General features: G+C 40.0%; 1 protein-coding gene across 1 annotated transcript in view; it reads left to right on the forward strand.

Annotated features, from left to right (window-relative positions):
* Positions 1–6,000, forward strand: part of GALNT1 (polypeptide N-acetylgalactosaminyltransferase 1) — an 86,909-nt gene that overhangs the window by 21,441 nt on the left and 59,468 nt on the right. The window contains exon 2 of the mRNA XM_027881886.1: positions 3,444–3,618. The gene's annotated coding sequence lies outside the window, so the exon portion shown is untranslated. The remainder of the gene's footprint in view (positions 1–3,443; positions 3,619–6,000) is intronic.

The following is a 6,000-nucleotide window of genomic DNA, read 5'->3' on the forward strand; positions in this document are numbered from 1 at the left end:
CTGAGTGGATGGTGAGTCACTGGAACAGGCTGCCCAGAGAAGCTGTGGATGCCCCTCCCTGGAAGTGTTAGAGGCCAGGTTGAATGGGGCTTTGAGCAACCTGTTCTAGTGGAATGTCCCTGCCCATAGCAGGGGGATTAGAACAGACTTAATGATCATCTAGTTGCAATCCCAAACCATTCAGTGATTCTATGAAGATTAGAAATGCATCATCAAGCCAATGTGACATCCTCTGCAACAGGATGTTGTGGACTGGAAGAAACCACACATGATACTCTTACGCAGCAAGCTAAGGAACCATACTCCAGATAAAAAAAAATATTAAGGATGTGCGTAAAATCATTAGGTTAACAGTAGCCAGAGGTTTTTTCAGTAGTTCACTTCCAGCAAGGAAAGCATATTGCATAGGGTTTTGTGTAGTTGTTTCAGCTTACTGTTCTTGTTCATGAACTGGGTAATTAGCATATGGTTATGAAATCTGAAGACAAGATGTTACACAAAGCGGGGATGGGAATTCAGAAAAGTCGTAAATGTTGGAAAGATAACCTAAAAGAACAGGATGTGATTTACACAAATAAGTGAAATGCTTTATGTTTAGGTCAAAATAAAATAAAATATGGAGAACAACTGTTCAGTTGTTCCTGCCACCCCATTCCTCACCACAGATTATAAAATGAGAGTTAACAATGCAGAATTGTTCACAAAGAAGAGGTGTGTGTGTGTATTGGTATGACTAAATGGTGGTATAATCTGGAGGATGTGAAGTTGAACCTTTTGCTCCATTCTATATTGTGGAATTCAAGTACTTTTGTCAGTTTTGGCCATTGTACTTCAAAAAAGCTGTAGACAGACGATTTAGAACAGATGGTATGTGCAGAAAGAGTGATTGAATTGGCATTTTTGTAGCCCAAAGAAGAGATCAAGGGAGATCACAAGCTTTTAAGTGTGTGGAAGCTCACTACAAATAAGCAAACATCTACCCTTGGTAGATGTAATGGCCAGTCTCTTCGCGAACGAAGAACCGGGGAAGGTCTTTCCACCTTCCAGCCTGCGCATTGGATTTTTTAGGTGAGACACAGTGTGCGCGGAACTGAGCCCACCCTTTAATCCTGAGGTTCATCTGCTGGGGCCAAGCGAGCTTGGATGGTGGCAGCGAGGTCCTCAGGACGTAGATGGATTGCCTTACAGGGCTAACGAGCTCCATCTGCCCGGGGAGGGGCCCCGACCGGGAATCGAACCCGGGTCTCTGCAGTGACAGTGCAGTGAATTTTCCTCTAGACCACCGGGGACTCCCTCTTGGTAGATGTGCCTTGCTTATGAACAGCAACATGGACTGTTCTCTGTGTCCTGCTCTCAATGTTTGCTTTTGAGTTTTGTGTTTTATAAGGGCTATTTCTATTCAGTGTCTGGACAGCACTGAACAAAGAGCCTGCCATCTTAGGCTCCTTTGAAAAACTATATGAATTAGCAAAATCACTAATATAAGCATCTTCATCTAACCTGACAGATGTATAGATAGATACATCAGTTAAAACTCTCAAGAAGATAAAAGAAAATTTGCTCCCAGATGCCAGCCACTTAGCCAGTAACAGACTAGTTTTCCTGTCTGTAAAAATGGATTGTGTTCTCTGCCTCTATAAGGCACTTGAGCTTTAGTGAAGAAAAGTAATACACAAAAAGCTAATTTAACATAAGCAACACTGACTTTCTTGGTGTGTGTATTGCCTGTTACAGTGCAATGTGAATAAATACATTATGGAAATCTGTGTTTAACCTTCATGAGGACACCAACGAATTTGCTGTGATGAAGGAGATTGGGTCTTTTCAAAATGATGTCATCATCTCTTATATTAACATGTTCAGAAGGGAAACAAACATGATTTATGTTAGGTGCCCTGCTTGGTGTGTCTTGGATCATATTTTTCTGGCCTTTGAAACTTCCCTATTTTTTTCAGATTTGGTAAAATTTGGTATAATTTCTGGGAGATCCTTAGCCAGTTCTTCTAAAAATCAGACTGTAAGCCACTTCTGCTAAGTATTCCTATTCTGTCAGTATACTTTATCAGCATTTTGGTAATCTATCCAATGGAGACCAAAATTACGAGTTGAGACATTTTCCCTTTCTACTTTGGTATGCAAATAAATGAGAAACTGCCAAGTACTATACTTACTTCACCTGCTTTAGTACTGGCATAATAATTTGTTTCAGAATAAGCAGTTGACAAACACCTTTTCTATCACTGCCAATCTTAGCTTTCCTTTGCATGTACTTTCCCCATACTGTCATGTTGTCATAGTGTCAGCATCTTATTTTTTTCTCCCTTGTACATAATTTTTCATCTGGACAGGCACATACAGCTAACAGTTTAAACAGGTAGAGAAATAAACTTGAATAACTTAGTAGGCTCATATATTATATGGCAGATACAGGACATAAACTCATGCAATATATGGCAAATATTACCTAAGTGCTGACAAATTACAATTGCATTAAAAATTGAACAAACCTCCTCTCTTGTTTGTTATAATATAATCTTTACTTTTCAGCTGCTTAGAGTTTCCTTCAGACATTACTGTATTAACTGGGTAAAGGAAGGAATTCATTCAGTATTGCTAAACAAATAAGACTTGGAAAGGCTCAGGCATCATTTTTAAGGTGTCACTTTTTTTTTTTTAGAAGTGAAAAAACATTACTTCCTAAGCATCAGGTCTGTGTTAGTATAATATCACTTTTTTTTTTTTTTTTTTTTTTTTTTTTTTTTTTTTTTTTTTTTTTTTTTTTTTTTTTTTTTTTTTTTTTTTTTTTTTTTTTTTTTTTTTTTTTTTTTTTTTTTTTTTTTTTTTTTTTTTTTTTTTTTTTTTTTTTTTTTTTTTTTTTTTTTTTTTTTTTTTTTTTTTTTTTTTTTTACAAAAGCTGTCATTATAAATGCTAATGTTTAACTTGTGGGCGAGAGATGAAAGAATGTAAAACCCCCTAGATCTATAAACTTGAATATGTGTGGGAAAATTTAGTCCAGAAGAATGATCATCTGCAGAACTGCTTATGTGAATGTTTGCTGTTGAGGAGGCTGTTTTCTAGCCTTATTGAGAACAATTCATAGTTTGTTGTGCTAAGTGTTCATGATTGGATAGAGGATGACATATATAGAACTCAAAAATAGATAACTGCTTATTTGGGAGGACAGGCAGTCCTCCCACTTAAATCATATCATCTGAAAGGCTAAAAAATGTTGATGACTTGTTCCACCTCTCCACTCTACCCTGCATATGTTGTTTTCCTCACAAGCTCAGTTCACTGCCTCTTTTTAGAAACAATCTTTGACTCCTCCCTTGCACAGGGATTTAGATTTTGAAATCTTTATTGCAAAACATTCCTTCCATTCCACCTCAAGCCCTACCAGAACTGAGGTAGGAACTTACATGAATTTCTGTTTTTCTTCTAGGACAGCCTTAAGACTTTGTGGGTGGAAGACCTCTTTTGCTTCTATGTCCGTGTCAGAATGGCCTAGACCAGTCTGTTGCTCTACGGTTCCTGCCTCAGGTGCTCTACAGCAATGGATCGGGATTTTGCCACCAGTGCTAGTGGACCATCCAGATGGCTGTAAACCTTCAGAGGAGGTTTGTACAGAACGTATTGCAGATATTTTTAATGCTTTGGTCAGATCTGTCTGCTTTGTGCCTTAGAGCAAAGGGAGCACTTAACAACTGCAGGTATGCTACTGCTTTGTCATTGGATTGTATTGGGTTTGCGTGGCTAGATTTTGGTAGCAAGTTAGTTACAGAGGTAAATTTTGCGAGAAGCTGCTAAAACTACCCCTGTGTCCAATGGAGCCAATGCCAGCCATCTCCAAGAGGGACCTGCCACTGGCTGAGGCTGAGCCTATCAGTTACAGTGGTAGCATCTCTGGGATACGTGTCTAAAAAGGGAGGATAAAAAAACCCTGCAGTTGAAGAGAGGAGTGAGAATATGTGAGAGAAACAGCCCTGCAGACACCAATGCCAGTGCAGAATGGGGAGGAGGTGCTTCAGACACAAAAGCAGAGATTCCCCTGCAGCCTGTGGTGCATACCATGGTGAGACAGGCTGTCCCCCTGCAAGCTAGGGAGGCCCATGGCGGAGCAGATGTCCATCTGCAGCCCATGAAGGACCCCATACTGGAGCAGGTGGAGGCCCCAAGGAGGCTGTGACACCATGGGAAGCCCATTCTGCAGCAGACTCCTGTCAGGACCTGTGACCTGAGAGAGAGATCCAGACTTGAACAGGTTTGCTGGCAAAACTTGTGACCTCATAGGAAGCTCACACTGGAGCAGTCTGTTTCTGAAAGACTGTACTCCATGAAAGGGACCCGTGCTGGAGCAGTTTGTGAAGAACTGCAGCCTGTGGGAAGGACTCATGTTGCAGAAATTTATGAAGGACTGTTTCCCATGGGAACAGTGGTGAAGTGTGAAGAATCCTTTTCATGTGGAGGAAGAAGAGGCAGAGCCAGAGTGTGATGAACTGGCTGTAAACTTCATTCCGTGTCCACCTGCACTATTGGAGGGAGGAGGAGTTAGAGAAAATAGGGAGTGAAGCTGAGCCTGGGAAGAAGAGATGGGTGAGAGGGGAAGGTGTTTTTAAGATTTGGTTTTATTTCTCATTGTGCTCTGATTTGATTGGTAATAAATGGAACTGATTTCCCCTCATTGAGTCTATTTTGTCTGTGATGGCATCTGGTGAATGATCTCTCCCTGCCTTTATCTCAACCCAGGAACCTTTTGTTATATTTTCTCTCCCCTGTCTAGCTGAGGCAGGGAGTGATAGAGCACCTTTGGGCACCTGGCATTCAGCCTGGATCAATCCACCGCATGCAAATTCCATATTGTTCTATTCCTTCAGGGTCCTGTTGGACCAGTTCAGTTGTCTGCAGCTATTTAACAATCCATAAGAATCCCTTTAGATCTTAGTGCACACCTAATTTAACTGTTAATATGGTTGTGGAAAGTACAATATCCAAGTAGGTAAAGTACCCCATTTTTAGTTTTCCTAAATTTGTCTTTACCCTCTCAGTATATCTTGAAAAGAATGATCTAGGCCAATGAGCTGAAATTCAAATCAACTTTCCATCCAGATGAACTAAGAAAATCTGAGTTTTATTTTCTGTGTTTCTATAGTAAATACAGTTCCCTGAAAATATCCTTGTCAGATAAGAGATGATTTATTAAACTACTACTGTGTAATCACTGGCTGCCTAGTGAGGTGTTTAACAACTGAGTCCTTCTGAAGCATTCTCTCTGTGTGCATGTCCCACTTTTTTTAAGCTTGATTGAAGGAAGATGGAGAACCAAAGTTTAATGGGACAGACTGGCAAAGATGTAGTATGACAAGTTCATTTCCTTTGGCAGAAAAGATTAAGCAATGCAGTTGTATTTAGTGTGTTAACTGATGTCCTGCACTTGGTATCATTGGTATTGACATTTTGTGCTTATTTGTCATTTTGATTTTTTTTTTTCTTTTCTGAAACCTGTTAGAAGTTTTCATATATTAGTTTCCACAGGCTGAGATCTGAAGAACTCTTTGGGTCCAACTCTGAAGTTTAGGTTCAGCAGGGTAAAATGCGAAAAGGCTGTTTCAGATTTGAGTGGGTCCTTTTCCAGTCAACTTCAAAATATCTAACATGTGCTCTTAAATTCACTGCTTAAAAGGTACAGTTTGAACAAGCATCGCTTTAGCAGAGAGGGAAAAATATATCCAAAATTACTGCCTAATACTGTTTCCCAGTAGTAGAAGCTACGGAGAAAAAAAAATCTAGAGAAAAAAAATAGAACAAATTTTTTACTTCTGGATTTTCTGCTCAAGCTCTAGCTTCAGTGATACTGCTTTTGTGGTAGCCCAATCACCTCTTCTGTGGTTGTTGACTCTATGGCCAGTCTCTTCGCGAACAAAGAACCGGGGAAGGTCTTTCCACCTTCCAGCCTGCGCATTGGATTTTTTAGGTGAGACACAGTGTGCGCGGAACTGAGC

Source organism: Empidonax traillii, unplaced genomic scaffold (assembly GCF_003031625.1).
Source record: "Empidonax traillii isolate 1590-97213 ecotype Southwest subspecies unplaced genomic scaffold, ASM303162v1 scaffold98:size2021230, whole genome shotgun sequence".
NCBI lineage: Eukaryota > Metazoa > Chordata > Aves > Passeriformes > Tyrannidae > Empidonax > Empidonax traillii.